Below are 13,318 nucleotides of genomic sequence, written 5' to 3'. Positions count from 1 at the left end.
TGACCCGAAGGTATAGGGTATCAGAGCACTTTACATAGCCCCAGTTACATTACATGAGGACACATTCATTTTTTTTTTTGTTAGGCACGTGAGAGTAAGTGATTTTCCCAGAATCACAGGATGTTCAGCGTCTTTGCCGAGACTCAAAACCAGGTCTCCAGATTCGAGGTCGACGCCCTAGCCGTTAGTCCAACTCCTCTCCCCAAATCTTCTGGCTTCAACATACACCTCATAGCACACGCTAATACTTAGCCACAATTTTACTGTTAAGGCAGCACATAAAAAATGTCTTTCTGTGCTACCCTGGGCCTGATTACAAGTGGCCTGTTAAATGGTGTGAACTATCTCAGACCTGATAAAGATCGCACCCTTTGTTACCAGAATATGGATTTGCTTCCCCGAAAACTCAAAATATGTGACAATTATCGCATCTCATAAGTTGCAAACATTTCTGTCCGATTTTTATCGCATCTGGCATGGCCTCCTGGTGATCAGTCCCCATGGCTTCTGAGAGATAAAAGCGACAGATAAGTAAGAAGTCAGTAAGTATTCAGTTGGGTACTCTAATGACCATTTGCTCACAAAGTAAACATAATTATGACGTGTTCTCATAAACCCTCAGGATGTGAAACTGGATATGCATGTCTACTGCACTGTCCAAAGAGATCTGTATTCACTGGGAACAAATCCTTTCATGGTACCTGATTAAAAAAATCAGGAAATAATACCTGGCTGTCGCGTTTTGATTAGTAGTACCTCTAGATACTGGCGGGACAGATGGTGCGGCCGCTCATTTTCCAGGTGCGCAATCCAACTGTGGAACAAATTACCGGTGGCCCTGCGACTCCAGCCGAATCTCTCTTCCTTCAGGAAGGCCCTGAAATTTCGGCTGTTTAACCCTGAGTAGCTATCAGTCCATCATTTCGCCTCACTTACACACACCAGCGCCAAGACGCCTCGGCATTCGAGCGCTTAACAAGCATTTTTATACTTATACTTTTATACTTAGTAGTGGTTAAGGCAGGCTTTCCACTTAAGGATGCCTGTCTACATTGCAGGACTTATCAAGAAACTCTCACCCAGTTTAAAAAGATTTGGACAGCTCAGCGCTGCAGGAAAATTTGCAGCGCTGCACTGCATCAACAGTAACATTCTATACAGTGCCATTTAGAGAGTTGTACTCTGTGTTTTTTTAACGTGAAGCTAAGTGTTGCTCCACAGCACAAAGGAAGAGAGCAGAGTCTTACGTGACATTTGTGTGTGAAGTACACACTCCTGCACAAATTTCAATGCAGTGACAACAGCCCAAGAGTAAACTACTTAAAACATGTAATTCGCACTGGGAATAACCATGAGACCGAGGAGCTTGTCTTCTTGGATGCCCTGATGAAGCCCAGATACGGGCAAAACGCATTGGCTGTAGTCCTTATTTTCCAAAGACTATGAAATAAACAATCGAATATATAAAGACATTCTTTTGTCTCATCTATTCATGCTTGACAATTGGCAAACCATTTCTTGAGGTGGGCAACTTTGTATGTAAATACTTCCTCTAATACTATTAGCTACATGTGATTGTGTGACAAACTGGTCCCCTAGCCACCATTGTTTGTTTGATCTCCTTCCACCTGTGCATGACCAGCGTTGCTGACTGGATGCAAAACAACTGGCTAAAGCTCAACACAGACAAGACTGAAGTACTGATCTTCGGTCACAACAACTCTCGTGGAATGACTCCTGGTTGCCTGCTTTGCTGGGACCTTTTCCCACGAACCGCGCCCAGATCCTCGGCATCATACTGGACTGCAAACTCACCATGAAGAACCAGATCAACGCAATCTCCTCCGCCTGCTTCCTCACGCTGCGCATGATCTGAAAGAACTTCAAATGGCTACCCGTCTCCACTAGATGCACCATCACTCAAGCTCTCGTTACCAGCCGCTTGGACTATGGCAACACACTTTAACAGAAAATACCACAAACCTCCGGAAGAGACTGCAGAATATCCATAACTCAGCAGCCAGACTCATCCTCGACCTCCCCAGACAGCCACACATCACCCCTCAGCTGAAGAAACTCCACTGGCTCTCCATCCACGAAAGTTGGCAATTCAAGATTCTGAATCACGCCTACAAAGGCCTGTACAACCAAGGACCAGCATACATCAACCACCACTTGAGCTTCCACCATCCCTCCAGACTCCTATGATCCACCCCCCTCGCACTTGCTCACACCCACCCTCCATCGGCTGCAGCAACAGTAGAGGACACTCTTTCTCAAAACTTGGCGCAAAGTCCCGAAAAACAGCCTCCCTCCCCATCTCTGGACTTCACGCTCTCTTCAGGAGTTTAAAAGGGGTCTCAAGACCTGGTCTATTCAATAGAGGCCACCCGAGCAGCTTGGATTGCAGTGCCTAGATACCCTAGCGGGTGATTAGCTGTGCTTTTTAAATCCTGTTTAATTGTTTGATTGATTGGCGCTATGATTTCACGCAAAGCCAGATCATGCTATTTTAATGTATCTGGCCTTGCATGAAATTCGAGTGGTGTTCAGATACCGTCCATTACACTTCTTTGCCATCATTACCACAGGCTTGGTAATACGCGATAGAAGGTTACTTGTCACTCACTCAAGCCAACATTTTAGTGCAAGATTTTATTTTGCATAGAAAACTAGATAGACAATGCTGTTCGCACTCTTTTGCATCGTGCGAGCACTCACACAAACACTTAGTAAATCAGGGCCTGTATGCTTTGGAAAATCATTGCAAACCATTCCTTTGAGCTTAGCATGCACAACTGAAAGTTCACACATTTGGATTCTTATATCCAATGCGCCAATAGATTTGGCTCTCTTTGATGTACTCCGTCACCTCAGATACAAACAAGTAGCAAACCTTGAACCATGATTAAAAGCAAGCATTTAAGTAGGAAAGAGATGTCAACAGAAATTACAATTCTTTCAATAAAATGAAAAAGTCTGTTCGAATAAATAAATGATCTTGAATCTCTAGCAGTCAGTGCATTTTCAGAAAATAACAATAGGGTAATGAAGGAGGCCATACAGATAAAATAGTTACAGCAGTGGCGGCTCCTCCGCTATGGCAGAGGTGCGTCGCCCCCCCCGGCAGTCTCAAAACTTGAAAAATAAAACGATAATAAAACAGGCTTATTATCATTTGATTTTGCAGGTTCTAAGGGTGGGGCGAATCTCGAGGGCTGGGCCAGCACGAGGGCAGTGACAAGAGGGAGTGGTGGGCACTGCCATCAGTGTGCATTTCAGCCATACCGACATGCTCACTGAGCTGTCTCCAACCCAGCTGCGCTGCCGGGTTGGCGAGAGCAATCACAGACCCCAGTCTCTCTGGGAGCGCAAATTCATGGAGCTCAGGCCAATCCTGATGCTGCTTTCAAGCACGAGAGCAGTGTCAGGATTGGCCGCAGAGGAGTCTGGGAGCCAGTGCTGCAGTGAGAACACGGAGCATAAGAGTGGCGTGCGGCAAGTGAGTTATTTTTTCCCTTTTAAAAAAAACATATTGTCTTCATTGTCCGTTTCCTCTCCCTCCCCCCACCTCGCCTTCATCCGTCATTATGAAATTTCTAAGTGACTAAAACCATCAGGCCCACTCCTTATCATTATGTTTCTTCTACAGTGCTACACCCACACAGACATGCAAGAGCTAGGACAGAAGACAGGATAGGATAAATCAGAAGAGAAGGGTCTTCAATGACTTCCTGAAAGCAATCAAATTACTTGTCTCGCACAATGAATTTGACGATAAAGCTAGTGATAACTAGTATACGGGTGCTACTCTAACCATGCAACAACTTAATAGGATGCTGATCTCCATCTGTTATTACTATGGTACTGTGGAGGCGTCAAAGAGGGAGGCAGCTTACCTGATGTGCTGGCAGGGAGGCTTGATTCAGGAACATGATGCACATGGAAGGCAAGTCCCTGTCTCTCCTGGTACACACTGCTCCAATTCCTTAGCACAGCATCACTCAGGGAAGTTGATGTTCATATCCTGTGTAGGGGGTGGATGCTTCCTCTTTGTTGGTTGAGGGCCTTCATGGTGGCACATAGGGACAATACAGGAGTTGGCTTATTGCCAAAAAGCCCTGATCAACATATTTCCAGAGGGTGGGCCCTCTCCACAAGCATTCCACTCCATTTCAAATATTCAATATCATCTTAATCACCACTTTTACTGAATCTGCTTGCTCCAATCCATCATAGCTGCCAGCCTTGTTTCTATGTTTCTTGAATCGTCATGTTTTTCAGACTATAAAAAGCTACTAGAGACATCTTTCTACTGTGTTTTTAGTTCTCCCTGGAGACAATAAATGCGTTTTTGCTTCTGAGACATTTTCTTAGCTTACAAGAGGCTTAGACCCTGTCCATTGCTTACCATTGGTAGGCTTCATCACCATTTTCATTTCCTTGCTTGTCTTTAGTCAGCATGTGCCAACTTAACTTACTCTTTATGCGTTTGTTCCTCTCGTGGAGCTTGGCACAAGAACTGCTTCCTTGCTCCACTGTGTGATCTTACACTGCTCAAGCCTTCAGAGGTAGCTTCTTTTTCTTTAAGTTCCTTGCCCTGTCCCTGTTTCTTGCCCCGTTGTCATTGCTTGCCCTACTCTCCTCCCGCATTGTTGCCCCACTCCTCCCACCCTCTCCCATGTTGTGCTGCTTCATCCCACCCGCCCACTCCCTCCCACATTGTGTGCTCCTCCCATCCCTCCCATCCGCTACCATGTTCTGATGCATCTCCCGTACCTCCAGCTGTCTGTGGTCTTGTGTGTCCCCTTTCACCCTCCTTCCGCTGTCCCTCATGTTGCTTGCCCCTCCTGCCCACCTCCTGCTGTCCGTCATCTTGCCGAGCCTCCCCCCACTGTCCAGTGTGTTATTAGCCCCCTCCCAACCTCCTCCCACAGTCCCTCATGTTGCTTGCCCCCTTTCACTCTCCTCCCACTGCTCGTGTTGGCCCACCCTCACTTGCCATAACAAAAAAGAGTTATAATGCTGCCATCTTTTTTATTTTTTATTTTACTTAACTCGCAACACCCTGCCGGATTTTTGCTTGCCCCCTCTAGCCCTGCCACCTTGTCTCGCTTTGCCTGCCCTCCTGTTCTGCCACATAAAAAACATTGATAAAGCCAATTACCTCTAATATGCTTAAAACTATTTAGCTTTGTCAATATTTTTAACCATTTTTTACAGCAGCAAGGTTGCTGTGCCGCAAGGTTGAAAGTAAAAACAGAAAAGCACTATGACATGGCCAGTATTGACAGCGCCATAGCTCTCCTTTTTATTTCCATCCATGCTGCACAGCAGGCACACTGCTGTACAACATGGCTAAAAAAAGATTACCAAATCCAAATGATCTCGCATAGGCGAGACCTGTTGGTTTCGCCAATGCCTGTTTCTTCCTGTAGATGAGTCACTTCTCTCCAGGCACTTGTTCTTTTCACATCAGAAATCCATGTAAGTACATTGTGGCTATTGGAAGATGTTGCCCTTTGCAAGAACAAGCCAGGCAAAGCACTGACAGACAATTATGTATTTAACTCTTATCAGTTATCAATTGCCGCTGGCGTCCTGGCTGGTCACAATGTTCCTCCTAAGCTATATTTTTACAGCAAACGGTGATGTAAACTCTCTAGGAGGTGGACAGAGCTGAAATGGTATGTATTCAGTGGTTTTGTAGTTCTAATATATTCAAGGAGTCTTAATGCTGGATTAGTGCAGTGTGCACTTTATTTCAATTCTGCGTGGTTCCAAGGTCGGAACCACCGTGTGTACAGAAGACAACCAACACGTCTTTCGCCCCCTAGTGCCTGGGGCTTTCTCAAGGCTGACAGTGTAGACCAAACGTAAGGTAAGTAGTGGTTGTATCAAAATATATACAACATTAGATAACCGTGAAACATTAGCTACATATAAAGCCAATTGAAAATGAGAAAAAGAGTGAAAAAGAGTTATAGAACAGCAGAGAAGGAAACGGACGGGCATAAGTCGAAGGCAAACCCAAATTACAGTATAAATAATATTGTGTGATATAGATATAATTAAACAACCACAAGATTATATAAACAGAGAGCTGATAAATGAAAATATTTTTGGCATTGTGAAACATGATTAAGTTCAAGTCCAAACATATAAAATTTTGCACCAAAGAAATGTACGGATGCATTATATGATTGCATTATGATACATAGTTTTTTAACAGGTTATAAACAGTGGAGTGGTTTAGGGTCAAGATAATGATCATTGGGTAGACAATGGTCAAAGAAGGGGCATATTTGTAATTTGTCTATGATAGGATTGAGGTAATACATACAAGTCCAAAAAAGATTTTGCGATTGATATGGCGTAAATTCTGGGTCGGAAGGTCACCGAACGTGATCCGATTGGAAAAACTATGCACCGTACGCGTGTTTTCCGTCAGACTCGTACATCTGTACGAGCGAGCAAGTGCGATGCGAGCTACATGAAATTCACCGACCGACTCGTTTCCGGGTCCGAACCGCTCCGTACATCTCGGTCGGAAGCTAACCGTGGCGTGCAATGGATGCGATTAACAACCTAGCCACGTATGCACGTGTCGGACAGCCTGTGCGAGCCGGAGTGTCCGGCTCGCAAATCGTCAGGGTGGTTTTCTTTGGGGGTCCGCGTCGGACCCCCTGTCACCCGCAGCACTACGACTCGGACATAGGGGGAGACCCATGGGTCTCCCCAACACAGGCATGTATGGTGCAGATGGCACCAACGCGTACTCACTGTAGGGGGCACACTTGTCCGCGACGTACCCATTCAGTCAATGGGAGCCCATGTGCGCGTCGTACGACCGGCTCCCATTGACTTCTATGGGAGTCCGACCGAACCGAGTCCGACAGCATACAGCCGCATCGTACTCACTCGGTCGGACTGCAGGACTCCGGCTCGGTCGGAAAACACTCCGGATCTGGCTCGGTCGGAGTGCTTTCTGACCCGGATCGGAATCGGCCCCTGAGTCTGTGCAGTCCCATAGATGAATGGTGGAAATGGCAACAGATACCCTAATGGGGGGGAGGGAAGGGAGGGGGTTAAGTGCTCGAATAGCAGCCTGGTGGGTGAGCGCTGGAACACCCTAAGTAGAGCAACAACGTACATATAGCAGCACTATGACCAGAGATGCTGAAATCAGAGTGCGTAAGAATAAAGCGGCTTGATCAGGAATTGGTATTCATGTCCCAGAAGGATGGAGAGAGTACATGAAAGCTTACATTTCTATATTCTATGTATGATCTTTAGACACCTCACATACAAAGTATCAATGTCAAAGCCAGTAGGTCTGGTATTGACCTCGAGCCTTTCAGATTTTTTGGAATTCTTATTTTGTCGTCTCATGGTTTTCGCAAACCTTCCTTGATGGATAAGATGCCGGGCACACATCAATGTGATACAAATATTGGCTACAGGCAAAAATCTCAAATAAGCCCACACTACCATAGTAGCCCCTGGTATTGAAGCGAACTACTTTGCGTGTGGATGTGCACTTTGTGAAAGAGCAGCATGCTGTAATTCACAATGATGTCAGCCAGTGGCTGAAGTGAGCTGACACATTGCCTCATGATGCATGCTGAAGTTGGTGGAATAAAAATGTGAATGACACAGCAACAGACTAATAGATGAAGTCTGACTAAAACTCATATAACTAACTATGTTATACACTTAATTTTAGTAAAATCAAAAGGTGATAGCTAACTCCAGACCTAAAAAAGCCAATCTGTCTGGCGTTGGCTGCCTGCCTCTTGCCCTTGCTAATGCCTTTTTTAATGTTTTTAAAAATCTTTATCTATTTAGAGACAGATACCGATGGTTGTATAGCTAGATAGAGAGGGTTGCTAGATGGATGGATGGATGGATGGATGGATGGATGGATGGATGGATGGATGGATGGATGGATGGATGGATGGATGGATGGATGGATGGATGGATGGATGGATGGATGGATGGATGGATGGATGGATGGATGGATGGATGGATAGATAGATAGATAGATAGATAGATAGATAGATAGATAGATAATGACTCAGCTTCAATTGTTAAATGTATACATAACCATGACATACAAGAGCACTGAAACCAAACTAAAAAGCCATACAAGCAGCATATGCAGAGTAAATTGGTTTACAAGTACAACTGTAGTCCTCAAAATCAATACCAGCATGACATACAGGAGTGTAGTTATAAATACCCTTCATTGTTTGCATACTGAAAAGAGGATAACTTTATAAAGAACAGTTTCAAATGGATACACTTTGGTATGCTGTGAAATAGGAGCGTCAGATAAACATAGTCCACTCCAAATTGAATTTACAACAGCATTATTAGGAGTCAGGAGCAGATAAAGTCAGAATGTGCCTTGTGCCTCATCAAAAACGAGCATGGAAGAGTTGGTAAAAAGCGTCCCGCTATCACATCAGGCTCTCGACACAAAGACAAAACCATAGTAATAATAAAGTAGAAACGAAAATCCTGGCACTGAAGGAAACTTCATTATGAGTGGATGTCCTCCTTGTAAAAGAGCAAAATGCAGTCACTCAAAGTGAAGTTATCCAGTGGCTAAAGCAGGCTGACCCACTGCCCCATGTTGTATACTGTAGTTAGTGGATGTTAAATGTAAATGACCCTTTAACAGACCAATGAATGAAGAGAGCTGGCAGAAGGCCCCTTTAAATAAAGGTCTTGGCTAATGCCAGCCCTAAAAAACAGATGCGCGGCTCTGTGCTGAGCCAGCGCTGATCTACGTGATACATTCCCTGGTGAGAAAAAATCTGCATCTGTGCCTTTTCTCAAATAAAAACAACTACCCTGCAAAGTCTATAAATAGCATCAGTGTTCCTCCTTGTCTTGTTGCATTTCTATCCAGGTCACAGCAGCTACTGACAACTGAAACATTAATTAGTTGCATGCAGGATTGTGAAGGACAGGATAGAGCAGGGGCGATAGACTCGCTATGAGCCAAAAAACCTCAAATCCTGCATTTAATCATAATTTAAGAAGATTTGGAAATTTGAGAGCACCCACATTTGGAAGGGCACGGAGACTGGGACCTAGATGACACGGTGGACTAGGCTATTGCCTCATTGAACCTTGAATGTCTACTATTACCTACGAAGAAACAATGAGAGCATAAAAGTGTACGCTTATCGCACCCTTCTATGTATGCTTACTTTACTTTACGAATCGGCTCTAAAATAAAGTGTGAATATTCAGGTAATATATGTATACAATTAGTACAAATAGAATTGATTTTGCCCGCTTTGCACTTTTACTAACAGGGAAGAGGGTGTTTTGGGGCCAGTAGACAGAGGCATGCAAGCATGCATCAAATAACACTCCTTGGGCCGTATTACACAAAGTGCCCCCTGGGGTGCACCAGGCGTTTGCACCCGCTTTGCGTACCCCTGGGGACTTTGGTATTACAGAAGGGGCCACAGACAGTTGTGGGGCCCCTTCTGTAATATGGATAACACTGGCGCACATGCAGCGCCAGCGCTTCATCAAGAGAGCGTTCCCTCATTTGCATGGGGGCGTGGCCCCATGCAAATGAGGGAATCCCTTTGCCTCTGCACCAGCGCCGTATTACAGACACAGGCACAGAGGCATAGAAGCTCTCAGGACGCTCACTGATAGTGTGCCACCTTTAGGTGGTGCACGGTCAGTAAGCCCCCTGAGAGCAGCCCTCTGGAGGGGGGAAAGGGGGTCCCATGGATACCCCAGCCATCCCCTTGAATGCGGGTGCAGTTCCTGACTGCACCCACCTGCAAGGGGATCTCTAATCCCCCTTCAAAGTGCAGGCGGGTTACCATCTGCACTTTGAAAACACAGAGCGGCTTCAAAGCAGACGTTCCATTTTTCACATGAAAGGAGTTTGCGGCTGCCCTGAGGGCAGCGCAGTCATCATAATACGGTACATTTTCCTTCATTGTGCTGGGTGCGCCTTTTAAACGTTGCATGCCTCTGTAGTGCTACTTCCAGTACTTATAAATACTTCTGTGTGAATCAGACCCTTTAAGTGTACACCAAAGTACTACAGGTTATCCAAGATGAGGTACGCAAAATGCGTTTTATATGTCTGCATGTGCTCACGTGTGTCTGTGCCACTGTCAATTGTGTGTGTTTGTGTATGTGAGATTGTATGTGTATGAGAGAGGATTGTGGCCCGGGGGCTGCTCACGCTGAAGACATTCGATTCCATACCCCTGGATGGGTCTGCATTGAGGCAATAGGACTATAAAGGAATTTTGTCCCTCCCTCCCATCATCAGCGTCATCTTCACGTTTGGCATCGCGTAACACGCGCACCTTTTCATTTGTCTCCTGTTCTTGAACCGTTATCTAATATTATGTTCATGTTTATGCTCTAAATACGATTTTAAAATATGCAGCGTGTGTGCAATCCTTCGACCAGCCAAGTGTTGCCGAGTCTGGCAGTCCTTTAATTAAAATGTTTTAATTAAAAAAAAAGTTGACAGCTTTTTTTTAGCAACTGAATAAACTTTACCTGCAAGACTCGATTCTCTCATAGCAGCCCTCACCTTCCAAACATGCCACAGATTCAGTCTTTCTTGTCTCGGGCACTCATCCATCTGTCTCACAGTCTCTTCGCTTTGCCGCTCTCACCCTCTTGCACCCTCCTCTACCTTCTTCCTGTTTTTCTTCTCTCCTCTTCGTTTTTCCTCCCTCCCTGCTTGTTCCTCCTCCACACTCTCGCTTTCCCGCTCTCCCTGTCTCGCCCTATGTCACTACATCCCTTAGTCCTGATGCTGCGCTCTCTCTCTCTCTCTCTCTCTCTCGGCACTCTTTGTTTTACCTCCCTCCCTGCTTGTTCCTCCTCCACACTCTCGCTTTCCCGCTCTCCCTGTCTCGCCCTATGTCACTACATCCCTTAGTCCTGATGCTGCGCTCTCTCTCTCTCTCTCTCTCTCTCGGCACTCTTTGTTTTACCTCCCTCCCTGCTTGTTCCTCCTCCACACTCTCGCTTTCCCGCTCTCCCTGTCTCGCCCTATGTCACTACATCCCTTAGTCCTGATGCTGCGCGCTCTCTCTCTCTCTCTCTCTCTCTCTCTCGGCACTCTCGGTTTGGTAGGGATGCATGCCTTGATTTCACGCATTTCAAAGCAAAGCTTAGCAGAGAGAGGTGAAGGAATTCAAGCTTTTGGGACAGGGACACGGATCTTCAAACGACGGCTAGTGTGAAGGAAGGTCAGTAGAGAGGGGGTAGATGAAAGGGAAGGCAGAGAGAGGGGAAAGGGTGAAGAGAGGAGTTACCAACAGGGAAAGTAGGGAGCTCCGAATTTGTGAATATTAGCCAGATAGGGTGGCATATTTAACCCTGATGGAAGATAGCTAAGTTGGTTAAGGCAGTTGTTACAGCGACGTGTATGTGTAACCTGCGGATAACCTGTTTGAAGCCAGATAGGTACGTAATGCCAATAAAATGTTCAAAAACTAATATAATAATGTATAGCTGAGACTCAGGAAAATAGCTAGGTGTTTATGCTCAACCATTAATAAAAACATGCTTCAAAAAATCTTCTCTATTTTGAGCCAATTAAAAGAACATTTTCCATATTACGTACATAAACTACATTGAACCATGAACTATATTGGTGTTACATGAAGCTGCACTGATAGCTTCTGCTGGTTCCATAGGGCTCGATTCTGAATATATGTAATTTATGTAAAGAAAAGGTTCCATCTGTGGCTGTAACTATCCGATCTCTACTCATTAGAACTATATAATGCACAGAGCACATTCATGTCTGTAGGTTTCATAGTGTATACTCTGTAGTGCTTATTAAGCACCCAAACCTGTCACTATCTGGACTCCACAGCAGCATTAGAGTCTGACTCCTACTCAGCTATAAAAATCTGCCAGCACGGTAGGTTTTCCTCGGGTGTAGTATAAAGGTGAGGGCGGAAGCATGGATATTTCCAAGACAGGGTGAGGGTTGGCCTTTCGGAAGATGATAAATACCTAAAAATGTCTAACTTTGTAGATATTCATAAACCTTTCCTAATTATTCTCACCCCCACTCCTCCCCGAATTTATGAGCTTAACTTTAGTTCCAAAAAGGTTTGAGCAATTCTGAAAAATGACTGTGAAAATCATGTAACCACTCCCTTATTTTCGGTGGGTCTTGGGAAACCTATGATTTTATTATGTATCTAAATTAGGTATTTGACTTTTAAGGACTCCGACTCATGACCTTAGTATGGCTTACACAACATGAATATTGGAGGCCATCTTAATCGTGCCCAGGCTGACTTTGGAAACATGTCAGGCCCTTGTTAATCTGACTGATGATGTTCATATACAATGACCTGCTAAAGAGACACCATGTTGTTTCAAAAAAATGCCTCCAGTGCAGGCATACTTCCTTTTAAACAAGGGCCGTCTCAAATTATTTTGGGCCATGGATGAGGTAAAAAATGTTACACCCCACCCCAACAGATGGCTCAATAGGCAACCACCTAGGGTGCATATGCTCTGAAAAGGCCCCGATTTAGGCCAGGTTTACAAAGATTTCATGCAAAGTGGTACAGGAATTGAAGTTGCTGTGCTTCGTTGTGTGAAAGGGAGAAAATCTGATTCGCATTGCATTGTAAATCCCACCAGTAGACTGTGCGTCTGGCCTTCTTTTTAAAGGTAATGCAAACCTGACGAAACGTCTGTGTAGATCTTGGCCTTGATATTCAACAAAAAATGGTGTGTGCATGTGTGTTTTTAGAATTCATAAATTGTGGTAGCTTATCTGAGTTCTCCACAAATGAGAGCCAAGGTTTGAAATCTATTTGGATGAGATCGACCTGCCATTTACTCGATCGTTGTATATAAAATTCAGACTGGGTACACTGCCACTTGCATCTTTTACCAGTAAATGGAGGTTTCACCCAGAGAGTACTTCAGCTTGTCCAGCTCACGGACCGGACCAGGAAACAGAAGCCAACCTGCTCTTTTTCTGCCCAGCATTCATTAGACAACGGAGATGCTGGATTGGAACCCTGTGTAGATACCTGGGATGCGCCTCCACAAAAAAAGCCTTGCATATCTGTAGGTCAGACACTGGGTCTTGTGAGGTCCTCTCTATAGCTAAATTCCTAAAAGCAATCTTGCCCATCCATGTCCAGATACTCACGCAAATGTCAGATGCTAAACATTGAATATAGGAATTAATTACAGCCATGATAGCTGTTAATGTACATTTTTGTCCAGCTGACCAGTAAATATAATCTGCTAAGAAATGTTGTACCTTACAAAAAAA

General features: G+C 44.8%; 1 protein-coding gene across 5 annotated transcripts in view; it reads left to right on the top strand.

The window, feature by feature from the left end:
• HS3ST5 (heparan sulfate-glucosamine 3-sulfotransferase 5) overlaps window positions 1-13,318 on the top strand; it is a 552,259-nt gene that overhangs the window by 504,718 nt on the left and 34,223 nt on the right. The window lies entirely within an intron of this gene.

Source organism: Triturus cristatus, chromosome 6 (assembly GCF_964204655.1).
Source record: "Triturus cristatus chromosome 6, aTriCri1.1, whole genome shotgun sequence".
Classification (NCBI taxonomy): domain Eukaryota; kingdom Metazoa; phylum Chordata; class Amphibia; order Caudata; family Salamandridae; genus Triturus; species Triturus cristatus.
This window is presented reverse-complemented; position numbering and strand designations above follow the sequence as displayed.